Source organism: Hyperolius riggenbachi, chromosome 11 (genome assembly GCF_040937935.1).
Source record: "Hyperolius riggenbachi isolate aHypRig1 chromosome 11, aHypRig1.pri, whole genome shotgun sequence".
Classification (NCBI taxonomy): Eukaryota; Metazoa; Chordata; class Amphibia; order Anura; family Hyperoliidae; genus Hyperolius; species Hyperolius riggenbachi.
The window spans coordinates 103,630,446-103,647,292 of record NC_090656.1 but is presented as its reverse complement, the minus strand read 5'-3'; the positions used below and the strand labels follow the sequence as shown (position 1 = coordinate 103,647,292).

At 43.9% G+C, this 16,847-nt stretch overlaps 1 protein-coding gene across 2 annotated transcripts in view; it reads left to right on the top strand.

Moving 5' to 3' along the window:
- LUZP2 (leucine zipper protein 2) overlaps positions 1-16,847 on the top strand; it is a 917,784-nt gene that overhangs the window by 192,814 nt on the left and 708,123 nt on the right. The gene's annotated exons all lie outside the window — the stretch shown is intronic.

Here is a 16,847-nt window from a genome sequence, read left to right as displayed (position 1 = left end):
ACAGTCAGCAGGCCCAGTGTAGCCAATTAGGCTACACTAGCCCCTGGAGCCCCACCCCGCCTTATATAGGCAGGCAGCGGCGGCCGTGGCCACTCGTGTGCCTGCATTAGTTAGAGTAGGGCGAGCTACTGCAGTCTCTCATAGGGAAAGATTAGTTAGCCTTAGCTTGTCCCTGGCTGCATACCTGTTCATTGATCCTGCCACTGCATACCTGTTCATTGATCCTGCCACTGCATACCTGTTCATTGATCCTGCCACTGCATACCTGTTCATTGATCCTGCCACTGCATACCTGTTCATTGATCCTGCCACTGCATACCTGTTCAGTGATCCTGCCACTGCATACCTGTTCATTGATCCTGCCACTGCATACCTGTTCATTGATCCTGCCACTGCATACCTGTTCATTGATCCTGCCACTGCATACCTGTTCATTGATCCTGCCACTGCATACCTGTTCAGTGATCCTGCCACTGCATACCTGTTCATTGATCCTGCCACTGCATACCTGTTCAGTGATCCTGCCACTGCATACCTGTTCATTGATCCTGCCACTGCATACCTGTTCTGTGAACCCACCACTGCATACCTGTTCTGTTCAGTGGACCCGCCACTGTATACCTGTTTAGTGAACCCGCCACTGCATACCTGTTCTGTTCAGTGGACCCGCCACTGTATACCTGTTCAGTGGACCCGCCACTGCATACCTGTTCTGTTCAGTGAACCCGCCACTGCATACCTGTTCTGTTCAGTGGAGTTTGGTGTGTCAGTGTGAAGCAGTACCTTAATTACACTCCCTGATTGATGTATACACATGCAAGATGTTTTAAAGCACTTTAGGCCTGTCATTTAGCATTCAATGTGATTTCTGCCCTTAAAACGCTGCTTTGCGTCAAATCCAGATTTTTCCCGGTGACTTTTGGCGTGTATCCCACTCCGCCATGCCCCCCTCCAGGTGTTAGACCCCTTGAAACATCTTTTCCATCACTTTTGTGGCCAGCATAATTTTTTTTTTTTTTCAAAGTTCGCATCCCCATTGAAGTCTATTGCGGTTCGCGAACTTTAACGCGAACCGAACCTTCCGCGAAAGTTCGCGAACCCGGTTCGCGAACCTAAAATCGGAGGTTCGGCCCAACTCTAGTGGCAGGGTCTGCGGTGGTGTTGTGTGGGAGACTAGGTTTTCTGCCTTCTTCAGAACAGAGTGCCATGAGAAGAGAAGGCTGCATAACTGAATAGTCTAGGCTGAACTTAACAGTGAGGGCAGAGGTACTTTCCTGGTGCTGAAACCAGGATAATTCATGTAAAATTGGGTCTCCTAAGTCAGAAATGGTCCTAGCTACAATTAGGCCCCGGGGCAAGAGTAACATGGAAGTCCCCCTCCCTCCAGTATAGTAGTCTGGTGTGCACCTGAAGACCCCCCTTCCCCCCCAGTGTTATGGAGGCAGGGATGACAGGGAAGGGGCAAGGTAATTAACCCATTCAGGTTCCGTCGTTTTCACGTGAGAAATGTTCACCTCCCATTCATTAGCCTATAACTTTATCACTACTTATCACAATGCACTGATCTATATCTTGTTTTTTCCGCCACCAATTAGGCTTTCTTTGGGGGGTACATTTTGCTAAGAGACACTTTACTGTAAATGCATTTTAACAGGAAGAATAAGAAAAAATGGAAAAATTCATTATTTCTCAGTTTTCAGCCATTATAGTTTTAAAATAATACATGCCTCCATAATTAAAACTCGCGTATTGTATTTGTCCATATGTCCCGGTTATTACACCGTTAAAATTATGTCCCTATCACAATGTATGGCGACAATATTTTATTTGGAAATAAAGGTGCATTTTTTCCATTTTGCATCTATCACTATTTACAAGTTTAAAATAAAAAAAAATATAGAAATATTTCATCTTTACATTGATATTTAAAGAGTTTAGACCCTTAGGTAAATATTTACATGTTTTTTTTTTTTTATTGTAATGGTTTTTTTTTTTTATACTAAACATTTTATTTGGGTACTTTTGGGAGGGTGGGAGGTAAACAATAGATTTATAATGTAAATGTGTGTTAATTCTTTTTTTTTTTTTTTTTTTCAGGTGTAGTATTACTTTTTGGCCACAAGATGGCGGCCATGAGTTTGTTTACATGACGTCACTCTAAGCGTAGCACGCACTTAGAGTGACACATCGGGAAGGAGACGGCCAGAAAAAGCTCAGGTTCCGAGAGAAGCTGTCGCTTTTTCAGCGGGGGAGAGGAATCAATGATCGGGCTCCATAGCCCGATACATTGATTCCTTGGCTACCGAATACGCGGCCGGGAGTGCGCGTGCACGCGCACGATGGGGCGCGCGGTAGCGCGCATAGTTCCTGGACGTAGAAACTACGTCCAGGAACCAAAATAGGTTAAGTAGGATGGTGGTAGACACTCTGGGGGGCCCCATAGATGCTGGCCCCTGGGGCAATTGCCCCTTTTTTTCTGTATATCGTAATGTCGGCCCTGTCCCGTATAATATTTTACATTCTTCTATATACCGCTGTGTTGCTTTAAAGTGTATTAACTTTCTAAGGATGATTAATTGTCCTGCAAGGAATTATATGGTATTTTTTTCACTTTAATTTTGGATGTTCCTTAAAAAACAAAAGTCCAGTAATCCATAACGAGGAACAAAAAGTCTCTAAACACAGTTATGATTTTCAGCTGCTCTTTCTTGTAAAACAAGTCAGTGCTTTTTCAAAGTTCAAACGTGAGAACTAAATTAAATGACTTTTACAAGATCCACATGGAGTTTCTCTATCATGAAGGGAGATAAAAATGACTTTCCGTGTCTTTGTACTCCAGAAAAGGGACCAAAAAAAAAAAAGCTGTGATAGCTGAAACACTAGAAAGTTGAATGCATTATCAGTCTTCTGCAAATAGAATGGGTGCATAATGTGTGCTCTTTAGTATATTTCAAAATTAGTTTTCATCCATTTGCATATAGACAAAGACTCTCATGATGCGTTTTAGAATTAAACTTGCCTCTTAATGTATAACTGTATGTGTAGTGTATTATAAACCCATAAGGTAAAGTATGATTGCTTTCTACTGAACGACTGGCAATGTACTTATCTTTTTGTAAGGCGTGAGTTGACAGTGAAATAAGCTTTCACACTTTCCAGCAGCTAATCAGCCATGGTCAAGTACTTGGATTTCAACTTCACTTCCTGCTTACTTAAAGGCCAGCAAAACTAAATGTTCACCTTTATGTATAGCCTATAGCCATTAGGTACACCAAAATTGCTGAAAACATTTCAAGGACTTAGCTGCTGATGATCAGAATAATTCTGTTTTTTGGATAAAGACCTTTTCCAACAATGTGCAGAGACAAACTTGAAGGACAAACTGTAATAACAGCAACAAAACATTTGTAAAGTGCTTTTCTCCCATAGGACCCAAAGAGCATAAGCCTGTCTCAGATCTGAACCTAGTGATGTGTACAGGGGAAAAAGTTATGTGACCATAAATGCCAGACTAAACTGGTGGCTTTTCAGTTTTGCTTTAAACGTGTCCAAGGTTGGAGCTGTCTTGATTTCGTTTGGCAAGGCATCACACAGGTTATGGGCAGCATGACAGAAAGCTCCAGCTCCAAAGGTTTTTAGTTGGACTCTGGGGGTGGTAAAGTTATTGTATTCTTTTGATATGAGGTTGTGGGTGGTGCGAGGCAGTTGCAACAAATCCTTCCGGCATCCAGGGCCTATGTCATGTAGGGATTTGAATGTTAGCAGGCCAATTTTGAAAAGGATTCTCCATTTTATGGGTAGACAGTGTAGTGTAACTGTATAGATACAAAACCTTTGCATAGTATAAAAAAACTAAAATACCTTTTTTTATTATTACTACCCTGAATTTGGGCTGTTATCCTTAGTTTTATTACAAAAAAGGGTGAAGTCGTCATGGATGTGATTTTCTTAAAGCGGTATTGTCACCATAAAAATCAAATTTCAACAGCAACTGGTCTGAGTGTATTAAGTGATAAAGATGCTATTCCTGCATTCAAAACTTTTTCTGCTGTTATGGTTTGGAGTTATCACATACTTTAGGAGCACTGGCCCTAGTGTCAAACAGTGCCAAAAAGTTGAATGCTGGGAGTGCTTTTGAATGCTGGGAGTTTTTTTATCTAAAATATATTCCTCCTCTTCCATTTATTTCCCTGCCTAGCTGATCACTTGTGTTTACAAGCAAAGCTGAGGTGACTCAGTGATTGGATGTGTAAATAAAAAAAAGACTCTGGGAGGAGGGCAGCTAATGAATACACAATGGGCAAGAGAAGGGAGGCGGGAAACAAGAATCAGGGAGGATATGATGTCAGCATTAGCTTGTCAAAATGGCCACTGCCTAGAATAGGATTTTCTGCTTTTCCTTTGTAAAATTCACAGGAATCATTACGTGGATAGCACAATACATCTGTTATCTAAGTAGAAGTAGTATTTATCTACTTATATATGTGTTTTTTATTTCTAGGTTAGCATGGGTGTCGCTTGTTCTTTAAAAGCATCTGCTAAGTAATAAAGTACATAAAATAAGTCTGTCTTGGCATAGGGATAACTGGGCTTTATGGGAGAATAGAGCTGTAATTACCATGATTGGGTTGATCAGTGTACAGAGTTATACTGAAAGTCTGGAAATCTGCTCCTATGTGTATATGTTTGTTGGCTAATAACCCAGCCTGTGGGTGTAAATAACAGCTCTGTTACTCCATATCCACAACAGGCATCTCCTCATTCCTGTGGGAGTGTGCATCCAAGTTCTGTTCGATGAGCTGTGTCTGCTAGATGCAGCTCATTGCTCACTGGAATGACTACTTAAAAAACAAAAATTCTCAAGTGGCAGCGACTCAGTGAAATCATCCTCAGACTGGAGATGATTAAGAAGCTAATGAGAAGCATCATGTTATTAGTACCTTTGTTGCTTGCGAGGCTGAAATAGGCTTTTGTCATGAAAGCGCTGGCCAAGTAGGAATGGCTTTCTGGAAAGTGAGTTGGAGGACACCCCAATTAACTTTTGCCTTCCGGGGATCTGATTCCTCTAACTAATGTTAAAGAAAGTGTGAGTGTTTGAAGAGTTAGAAAATAAAAAGAGCCACTCCGTTTTTTATTGCTGGACTTGAAAGCTCAGTAGCAGTGCAAATTCTCCTGAGTGTTCCCCCTGGAGATATGGTCATACTTTATCAATAAAAATAAATGAGAACCCCCAGCAAGCAAGAACATACTCAAAATAAGTTTGATATTACTTTGCTACCTGCTTTTTAGTATTCAGAGTTAATGTCAAGATACTGGGATTTTCAACTTGGTGACTTTGCACTCAGTAACAGGACAACAACATTTGCTGAATATGGAAGTGTTCGATGACTCATGTCCACCTATGCCTAACTCACCTTTCTGATCGAGTCCCTTAACCTGCCCTATACATCATCGGAACTTCCCTGTCTTCTTTGTCTTTACTAACCTCTTTCTAAATGCTATCCCCTAATAGCTCTGCCCGGCAGATAACTTTTCCCTTCCCTACTTCGTGCCAAACAACCTAAGATTTCACCTTAGCCTAAACCAAGCCTACACCCTTTAAAGAACAAGCAACACCCATGCTAACCTAGAAATAAAAAAACATAGATAGATGTGTAGATAAATACTACTCCTACTTACATAACAGATATTTTGTGCTATCCACGTAACGATTCCTGTGAATTTTATAAAGGAAAAGTAGAAAATCCTATTCTAGGCAGTGGCCATTTTGCCAAGCTAATGCTGACATCATATCCTCCCTGATTCTTGTTTCCCCCCCTCCCTTCTCTTGCTTATTATGTATTCATTAGCTGCCCTCCTCCCAGAGTCTTCAGACACTCCCACTGAGGTGTATACTAACAACTGCACTGTCTTTTTTTTTTTATTTACACATCCAATCACTGAGTCACCTCAGTCTTGCTTGTAAACACAAGTAATCAAAGGTAATACATGGAAGAGGAGGAATATATTATAGATAAAAAGAACTCCCAGCATTCAACTCTTTGGCACTGTTTGGTACTAGGGCCAGTGCTCCTAAAGTATGTGATAACTACAAACCATAACAGCAGAAACAGTTTTGCAAGTTTTGAATGCAGGATTAGCATCTTTATCATTTAACCAGCCTGGCGGTATGGACGAGCTCAGCTCGACCATTACCACCGGAGGCTGCCGCTCAGGCCCTGCTGGGCCGATTTTAATGAAATAAAAAGGTGCACACGCAGCCGGCACTTTGCCAGCCGCGTGTGCTACCTGATCGCCCGATCTGCCGCGTGCAGCGGCGAAAGAGGGTCCCCCCAGCCGCCCGAGCCCAGCGCAGCCGGACCAAACTGTTGCGGCCAGCGCTAAGGGCTGGATCAGAGGCGGCTGTTGTCCATGACATCACTCCGCTCATCGCCATGGCTCATCGCGGCCTTTCTTGTTACTTCTGATCGCCGGAAGTATGCAACAGGAGCGCCCTCTAGTGGGCTTTAATGCAGCCAACTTTCAGTTGGCTGCATGCAATAGTTTTTGTTTTTTTTTTATAAAAAAAAAACCGTCCGGTCGCCAGCCTGGCGAACTTAATAGAACGCCAGGCTGGTTAATACACTCAGACCAGTTGCTGTTGAAATTTGATTTTTATGGTGACAATACCACTTTAAATAAGCTTTATTGCTAACCTTTCTCCAGGGATAAGACCAACACTACCTAATTTTGATATATTTACAAAACCTAAAGGTAGAGTACATGCTTGCTGAATTTCACATGCCTTTTTCCACTTCGTGAAGCTCAAAGCAACACACACATGTTAATCAATTGGTGGCTCATTGTAGTTCCCATTATGTGTGATTTTTCATTTTGAACAACCTGCTAAATTATTTTTAAACACTAGACAAATGCAAGCATATTTTGGCATACAAACATGTGGTGTCCAAATAATGGATGGGAAAGTATATGCACAATTTCCACCCAACCTAGCTGTACTTACTTTCTGAGGATATGATTGCTGATTATGAAGGCATTAAGTGAGAAATACATTGTGTACCTGATTACTAAGTTAGTCAAATACGAGAGGAAAAGAACGGTACTTGTCACCAAATGCAGCAGGGCAGAATCACCGGAGCTGGGACACAGAGTGTGCACATCCAAAATCCTAATGCAGTCCAGTAAAGTAGAGAGAGGAATACGGGGCACCACTTCTTAAAATCCCTTTATTCCGGTGGGGAGACAGCAGGTGCACAGCAGTCAGATGCCTGACAGCTGTTTCACTGGTTTAAACCAGCTTCTTCAGAGGCAGAACGTACACACATCTGACACCCCCACTGCTGTGCACCTGCTGTCTCCCCACCGGAATAAAGGGATTTTAAGAAGTGGTGACCCATTTTCTTTCTCTACTTTACCGGACTGATTACTAAGTTACCTGTTGCAACTGATACTCCTGAGTCCTAGGGAATAGGGGATGCGCTGAGATCAGGTTTGCGCTAATATACAAGTAAATTCCAGGGTTGATCTGCAAAGAACTCCTAAATGGAGTTAGACGTCTCTTGAGGTACAGATGGAATATAACATACATACATAAATATATACATAGGAGCTTGCCCAGTGCTCTGGTGGTGTCTTGCAAGAAAGCCCCAGTGAAATGTTCTGCCAGTTTGTTGATTTAAAACATAAGTGGATATAATCCAAGACCACGGCTATCTTAAGCATGGTAAGTATGAGAATCCACACATAATGAATGCTTTGAAGAGATTGTGTAGATAAACCCTCATGCTACACGGAAGTGGTAAAATTGGTCAGTGATTGGCCAATCTAAATTGAAGGTGTGTATCAGGTTTTAGGTTCAAGTACAGGCTAGATCTTACAGTAATTTTCTTACAAAGTAAACTTGCTCCAATATTTTCACCTGTTAACCACTTGAGGACCTAGGGCTTTCTACCCCTTAAGGACCGGCCACTTTTTTTCCATTCAGACCACTGCAGCTTTCACGGTTTATTGCTCACTCATACAACCTACCACCTAAATGAATTTTGGCTCCTTTTCTTGTCACTAATAAAGCTTTCTTTTGGTGCTATTTGATTGCTCCTGCGATTTTTACTTTTTATTATATTCATCAAAAAAGACATGAATTTTGGCAAAAAAATGATTTTTTTAACTTTCTGTGCTGACAGTTTTCAAATAAAGTAAAATTTCTGTATACATGCAGCGCGAAAAATGTGGACAAACATGTTTTTGATTAAAAAAAACCCATTCAGTGTATATTTATTGGTTTGGGTAAAAGTTATAGCGTTTACAAACTATGGTGCAAAAAGTGAATTTTCTCATTTTCAAGCATCTATGACTTTTCTGACCCCCTGTCATGTTTCATGAGGGGCTAGAATTCCAGGATAGTATAAATACCCCCAAAATGACCCCATTTTGGAAAGAAGACATCCCAAAGTATTCACTGAGAGGCATAGTGAGTTCATAGAAAATATTATTTTTTGTCACAAGTAAGCGGAAAATGACACTTTGTGAGAAAAAAAAAAAAGTTTCCATTTCTTCTAACTTGCGACAAAAAAAAATGAAATCTGCCACGGACTCACCATGCCCCTCTCTGAATACCTTGAAGGGTCTACTTTCCAAAATGGGGTCATTTGTGGGGTGTGTTTACTGTCCTGACATTTTGGGGGGTGCTAAATTGTAAGCACCCCTGTAAAGCCTAAAGGTGCTCATTGGACTTTGGACCCCTTAGCGCAGTTAGGCTGCAAAAAAGTGCCGCACATGTGGTATTGCCGTACTCAGGAGAAGTAGTATAATGTGTTTTGGGGTGTATTTTTACACATACCCATGCTGGGTGGGAGAAATATCTCTGTAAATGACAATTTGTTAATTTTTTTTACACACAATTGTCCATTTACAGAGATCTTTCTCCCACTCAGCATGGGTATGTGTAAAAATACACCCCAAAACACATTATACTACTTCTCCTGAGTACGGCGATACCACATGTGTGGCACTTTTTTGCACCCTAACTGCGCTAAAGGGCCCAAAGTCCAATGAGTACCTTTAGGATTTCACAGGTCATTTTGAGAAATTTTGTTTCAAGACTACTCCTCACGGTTTAGGGCCCCTAAAATGCCAGGGCAGTATAGGAACCCCACAAATGACCCCATTTTAGAAAGAAGACACCCCAAGGTATTCCGTTAGGAGTATGGTGAGTTCATAGAAGATTTTATTTTTTGTCAAAAGTTAGCGGAAAATGACACTTTGTGAAAAAACACAATTAAAATCAATTTCCGCTAACTTGTGACAAAAAATAAAATCTTCTATGAACTCGCCATACTCCTAACGGAATACCTTGGGGTGTCTTCTTTCTAAAATGGGGTCATTTGTGGGTTTCCTATACTGCCCTGGCATTTTAGGGGCCCTAAACCGTGAGGAGTAGTCTTGAAACGAAATTTCTCAAAATGACCTGTGAAATCCTAAAGGTACTCATTGGACTTTGGGCCCTTTAGCGCAGTTAGGGTGCAAAAAAGTGCCACACATGTGGTATCGCCATACTCGAGAGAAGTAGTACAACGTGTTTTGGGGTGTATTTTTACACATACCCATGCTGGGTGGGAGAAATACCTCTGTAAATGACAATCTTTTGATTTTTTTACACACAATTGTCCATTTACAGCGGTATTTCTCCCACCCAGCATGGGTATGTGTAAAAATACACCCCAAAACACATTGTACTACTTCTCCCGAGTACGGCGATACCACATGTGTGGCACTTTTTTGCACCCTAACTGCGCTAAGGGGCCCAAAGTCCAATGAGTACCTTTAGGATTTCACAGGTCATTTTTGTTTCAAGACTACTCCTCACGGTTTAGGGCCCCTAAAATGCCAGGGCAGTATAGGAACCCCACTAATGACCCCATTTTAGAAAGAAGACACCCCAAGGTATTCTGTTAGGAGTATGGTGAGTTCATAGAAGTTTTTATTTTTTTGTCACAAGTTAGCGGAAATTGATATTAATTGTTTTTTTTTCACAAAGTGTCATTTTCCACTAACTTGGGACAAAAAATAAAATCTTCTATGAACTCACCATACTCCTAACGAAATACCTTTGGGTGTCTTCTTTCTAGAATGGGGTCATTTGTGGGGTTCCTATACTGCCCTGGCATTTTAGGGGCCCTAAACCGTGAGGAGTAGTCTTGAAACCAAATGTTGCAAAATGACCTGTGAAATCCTAAAGGTACTCATTGGACTTTGGGCCCCTTAGCGTACTTAGGGTGTAAAAAAGTGCCACACATGTGGTACCGCCGTACTCAGGAGAAGTAGTATAATGTGTTTTGGGGTGTATTTTTACACATACCCATGCTAAGTGGGAGAAATATCTCTGTAAATGACAATTGTTTGATGTTTTTTACACACAATTGTCCATTTACATAGAAATTTCTCCCACCCAGCATGGGTATGTGTAAAAATACACCCCAAAACACATTATACTGCTTTTCCTGAGTACTGCGGTACCACATGTGTGACACTTTTTTGCAGCCTAGGTGCGCTAAGGGGCCCAAGGTCCTATTCACAGGTCATTTTGAAGCATTTGTTTTCTAGACTACTCCTCGCGGTTTAGGGCCCCTAAAATGCCAGGGCAGTATAGGAACCCCACAAGTGACCCCATTTTAGAAAGAAGACACCCCAAGGTATTCCGTTAGGAGTATGGCGAGTTCATAGAAGATTTTATTTTTTGTCACAAGTTAGTGAAAAATGACACTTTGTGAAAAAAAACCAATAAAAATCAATTTCCGCTAACTTTTGACAAAAAATAAAATCTTCTATGAACTCGTCATACACCTAACAGAATACCTTGGGGTGTCTTTTTTTCTAAAATGGGGTCACTTGTGGGGTTCCTATACCGCCCTGGCATTTTACGGGCCCAAAACCGTGAGTAGTCTGGAAACCAAATGTCTCAAAATGACTGTTCAGGGGTATAAGCATCTGCAAATTTTGATGACAGGTGGTCTATGAGGGGGCGAATTTTGTGGAACCGGTCATTAGCAGGGTGGCCTTTTAGATGACAGGTTGTATTGGGCCTGATCTGATGGATAGGAGTGCTAGGGGGGTGACAGGAGGTGACTGATGGGTGTCTCAGGGGGTGGTTAGAGGGGAAAATAGATGCAATCAATGCACTGGGGAGGTGATCGGAAGGGGGTCTGAGGGGGATCTGAGGGTTTGGCCGAGTGATCAGGAGCCCACACGGGACAAATTAGGGCCTGATCTGATGGGTAGGTGTGTTAGGGGGTGACAGGAGGTGATTGATGGGTGTCTCAAGGTGTGATTAGAGGGGGCAATAGATGCAAGCAATGCACTGGCGAGGTGATCAGGGCTGGGGTCTGAGAGCATTCTGAGGGTGTGGGCGGGTGATTGAGTGCCCTAGGGGCAGATAGGGGTCTAATCTGATAGGTAGCAGTGACAGGGGGTGATTGATGGGTAATTAGTGGGTGTTTAGGGTAGAGAACAGATGTAAACACTGCACTTGGGAGGTGATCGGACGTCGGATCTGCGGGCGATCTATTGGTGTGGGTGGGTGATCAGATTGCCCACAAGGGGCAGGTTAGGGGCTGATTGATGGGTGGCAGTGACAGCGGGTGATTGATGGGTGGCAGTGACAGGGGGTGATTGATGGGTGGCAGTGACAGGGGGTGATTGATGGGTGGCAGTGACAGGGGGTGATTGATGGGTGGCAGTGACAGGGGGTGATTGATGGGTGATTGATGGGTGATTGACAGGTGATTGACAGGTAATCAGTGGGTTATTACAGGGGAGAACAGATGTAAATATTGCACTGGCGAATTGATAAGGGGGGGTCTGAGGGCAATCTGAGCGTGTAGGCGGGTGATTGGGTGCCCAAAAGGGGCAGATTAGGGTCTGATCTGATGGGTAACAGTGACAGGTGGTGATAGGGGGTGATTGATGGGTGATTGATGGGTAATTAGTGGGTGTTTAGAGGAGAGAAGAGATGTAAACACTGCACTTGGGAGGTGATCTGATGTCGGATCTGCGGGCGATTTATTGGTGTGGGTGGGTGATCAGATTGCCCGCAAGGGGCAGGTTAGGGGCTGATTGATGGGTGGCAGTGACAGGGGGTGATTGATGGGTGATTGACAGGTGATTGACAGGTGATTGACAGGTGATCAGGGGGGATAGATGCATACAGTACATGGGGTGGGGGGGTCTGGGGGGGTCTGGGGAGAATCTGAGGGGTGGGGGGGGTGATCAGGAGGGAGCAGGGGGCAGGGGGGGATAAAAAAAAAATAGTGTTGACAGATAGTGACGGGGAGTGATTGATGGGTGATTAGGGGGGTGATTGGGTTCAAACAGGGGTCTGGGGGGTGGGCAGGGGGGGTCTGATGGGTGCTGTGGGCGATCTGGGGCAGGGGGGGGGGAAATCAGTGTGCTTGGTGCAGACTAGGGTGGCTGCAGCCTGCCCTGGTGGTCCCTCGGACACTGGGACCACCAGGGCAGGAGGCAGCCTGTATAATACACTTTGTAAACATTACAAAGTGTATTATACACTTTGTATGCGGCGATCGTCGGGTTAACATCCCGCCGGCGCTTCCGTATGGCCGGCGGGATGTTGCGGCGGGTGAGCGGCGCCAAGCGGAGGCGGAGGATCGTGTCACTGATGACGCGATCGCTCCGCCCATGCCCATACAAGGACCGCCGCCATTTGTCAATACGGCGGTCCTTGCGGGGTCCACTTCCCGGCTGCCAATTGTATATACGGCGGTCGGGAAGTGGTTAATCTGTGGTCAAAACTAAATAACTTGCAGTATTAGTGGGGCTGACACATGGAAACTGGCCAGGCCCAGGATTGTTAAGAGCTGGTAGACATGTACAGTAAGCTTATATTTCTAGAAGAAAACTTATTCTTCCATATCCGTTATAATGGGTAAAGAAATATCCTTAAAGGCAACATAAACTGATAGGGATATGGATGTTTCCTTTTAAACAACACCATTTGCTTGGCAGTCCTGCTGATCTCTTTGGCTGCAGTAGTGGCTGAATCACACACCTGAAACAAGCATGCAGCTAATCCAGTCTGACTTCAGTCAGAGCACCTGATCTGCATGCTTGTTCAGGGGTGGTGGCTAAAAGTATTAAAGAGGAACTGTAACATGAAAAGATCCCCTGGGGGGTACTCACCTCGGGTGGGGGAAGCCTCCGGATCCTAATGAGGCTTCCCACGCCATCCTCCATCCGTCAGGGGTCTCGCTGCAGTCCTCCGTGGAGTCCGTGCAGCGGTGACGTCAATATTTACCTTCCTGGCTCCTGCGCAGGCGCTCTGACTGCTGTCGGCTCCGAACTACACGGAAATACCCGATCGCCGTCGGGTCCGCTCTACTGCGCAGGCGCAAGTGTCCTGCGCCTGCGCAGTAGAGCGAACCCGAATGAGATCGGGTATTTCCGTGTAGTTCGGAACGGAAAGCGCCCCCGCTGGAGCCAGCAAAGGTAAATATTGAACTGACAGTCGGCACAGTCGCCGGCTGTTCGGAGGGCTGCAGCGAGACCCCCGTGGGACAGAGGACGGCGTGGGAAGCCTCATTAGGATCCGGAGGCTTCCCCCACCCGAGGGGTACCCCCCAGGGGATCTTTTTAATGTTACAGTCTCTTTAAGAAACAGGATGAGCAGGAGAGTCAGGCAACTGGTATTATTGTAAAAGGAAAAATCCATACCCTTCTCAGTTTAGGTTACATTTAAACAAAACTGTAGGCATTCTTTTTCCCCACAATGCTGGTCACAGTGATGGGATAGTACTGCAGTATAATTGGAGGCTTCAAGCCAGTTTTATGGTGTCTACCAACAGGGCTGTGGTGAGATGTTACCAAGGACAGAGGTGTTTAGAAGCGAAGATTCTATAATCCAAAATACAAAGTGCTTTACGTATTTATGAGTCGCATTTCCCAAAGTGCCGGTTGTACTAACAGCCAAAGACCTTCTAGGCCAAGACTCTTAATCAAGCTGACAAATCTGGCTCTCCAACTGGTAACCAGTCACAGGGCTTTCCTGTCCTGGGAATTGCTCACACACAGTTCATTCTCCGCAGGCAGGCAGTCTCACTAAACTTTTGTCCAAATCATGACCTGACTAGAGTGAAGTGTCCATTTCTTCCGGCTGCAGACACATAGCACTACTTTTTCTAATTCCTCTAACTGCTGTAAATTGCTGTAAATGCTCAGGAGGAAATACGGGCTAACTGCTGATTATTATAGAGTCACTTGGAGCCTGAAGTGCTCAGCATGTGCTTCACTAACAGCTTATTGAAAGGCTAGACTGTTCTTTCAGAAATGCTCACCTCCCAGACCTTGCCTTGTGTGGGCAATAGGAGCTGCAACTTTGGCCTTATTAGTGGCAGTCAGGGGGCCTAGAGATGTATTTTCACAGCTACATTTATGCAATTAATTTGCCCAATTAGGTTCCTGAAAATGTCTGTCTTCTCAAAGAAAACTCCAAAAGCGTAAATAACATGATACCCTCAATTGTTTAGTTTTTTTGTGTGTAGATATATATATAGTGTTTCAGTGTCAGCTTAAATGAGCTTTCAGATGTTTTTTTTACACCTCTGTTAACTATAATCAGTTTCTTCCAGGCAAATCTATTGTTTTCTAATATAATACTGTCATATATACTGTATACTATAATATATAATCTATAACTATAATAGTTACGATCTCACTCCTTCCTTGTTAGACTTTAAAAGGAAACCTGAGATGTTAATTAGTGGTGTATTTTTACTTACCTGGAGCTTCCTCCAGCCCCATGAGGTGCGTGAGCTCCCTCACTGTCCTCCCAGGTCGCTTTGCTCTACCGTTATTTCATCCGCTAATCTGGCCGGTCGCACTCTTCTACGCATACTCGGCCGCACGTACAACCCTGTTGTGCTCGTGAGAGTGTGTGGGAATACACTCGTGATTGGGCCACTCATGTGCAGAAGAGCACATGACTGGCCAGTTTAAATGTGGAGATAAGAGAATGGAGCTGCCTGCAGAGGATGGCGGGTGAGCCTACACACCTCATGGCGCTAGATGAAGTCCCAGGTAAGTATAAATAAATCGCTAATTGACATCTCTGGTATACTTTCAAGGTGTACACATGCACAATTAAGCCTTGTACCCATGGTTCTCACCAGCTCTGTGGTGCTCTGTCAACCCTTCTCTCGGACCCCCCCCTCCCCCCCCCCCCCCCCCCCCGCACCCGGCCTCCATAGCAACAGAATCAGTGTTGAGCTTCAATGTCACATAGTAATAATTTCACATCAAATGATTGTGAGAATTAAGCCATTTGGTTGTATCACATATGGCCACCTTGATATACAGCACATAAAGTGGATAGAAAAAGAGGCACTAAAAAGAATAAAATACACTAGCAGTTGAAAATGGGAGGTAATGGTCGACTTGACTGAGACAAATGGTCAGATTTGAGGGGGGAAAAACAGGCTTTATTGTAGTTCACTCCACTTTGCGACGTGTTTGGCAGGCAGTACCTGTTTCTTCGGGCAATAAGGGAGTCTCTTTGCAGGGATCTCTTTGTGCTAGGCGTTGTCTTTTGTCCACCCTCGGTGGCGGGTTGTTACCCCTCATTTTCAGTATCTTAGAGAAAGACATCTTAACCTGAGTGGGGTCAGGCTCTGTTCTCCCCACCTTCTTTTGCAGTGGTTGGCTTCACCTACATTTGTCAGTATCACTCTATCAGTGGACATTCAATCAAGTACACCTAAACTGAGAGGGATATGTTGACTGGGAATTTGGGTGCCTACTAGCAGTGAAAGTTTGGGTGCAGCCATAGGTGACCAAGAAAATATTGGCAATGGAGGGAAATTTGGGAACCTGTGGTAATAATCTGGTGCCACAGGTGATTAAAGTTAGCCGGGGGGGAGGGAAAGAGTCAAGGTTAGCTGGGGGTGGGGGGGCTTGATCACTGGTTGAGGTTTAGTTGTGTTTGGGAGGAGATTAAGGTTAGCCTTGGGGGGGGGTCAGGGTCAAGGGTAGGTACTGGTATTGCAAAGGTTCAGTGTGAGAATATTGTATTTAGCTGTAGTAAAATATTGGTATTTTTTCCAGTATTTTACTATAGTCCTTTTCACTGGAATATTACAATATTGCTACATTATATGGTGGTTGCCAAATGTATTTCCCTTTGACAGTAATGCCAGGCAACTGGTATTGTTTAATCTCTTAGGCTGCAGTAGAGATTGAATCACACCCCTGAAATCAGCATGCAGCAATCCTGTCAGACTTAAAGAGAAACTCCAACCAAGAATTGAACTTTATCCCCATCAGTAGCTGAAACCTCTTTTACGTGAGAAATCTATTCCTTTTCACAAACAGACCATCAGGGGGTGCTGTATGACTAATAGTGTGGTGAAACCCCTCCCACAAGAAACTCTGAGGACCATGGTACTCCTGGCAGTTTCCTGTTTGTGAACCTTGTTGCATTGTGGGAAATAGCTGTTTACAGCTGTTTCCAATGGCCAAAAAAGCATGCAGCAGCTACATCACCTGCCAACAGTAAAAATGTCACCATGTTATAAATGTCAGAATGTAAATCAGGGGTTTAAAAGATTTTACAATGGGCAAACACTGACTAAATCATACATAATTATTGTAAAGATTAAGCACTTTTTTATTGCATTATTTTCACTGGAGTTCCTCTGAGTCAGAGCACCTGCATGTATCTGCATGCTTGTTCAAAGTTGTTGTCTAAGGCCTAGTGCACACCAGAGCGGTTCTGCTGCGGTTTGCGATCCGCTTGCGGGTGCGGATCCGCTAGGGTAATGTATTTCAATGGGCTGGTGCAC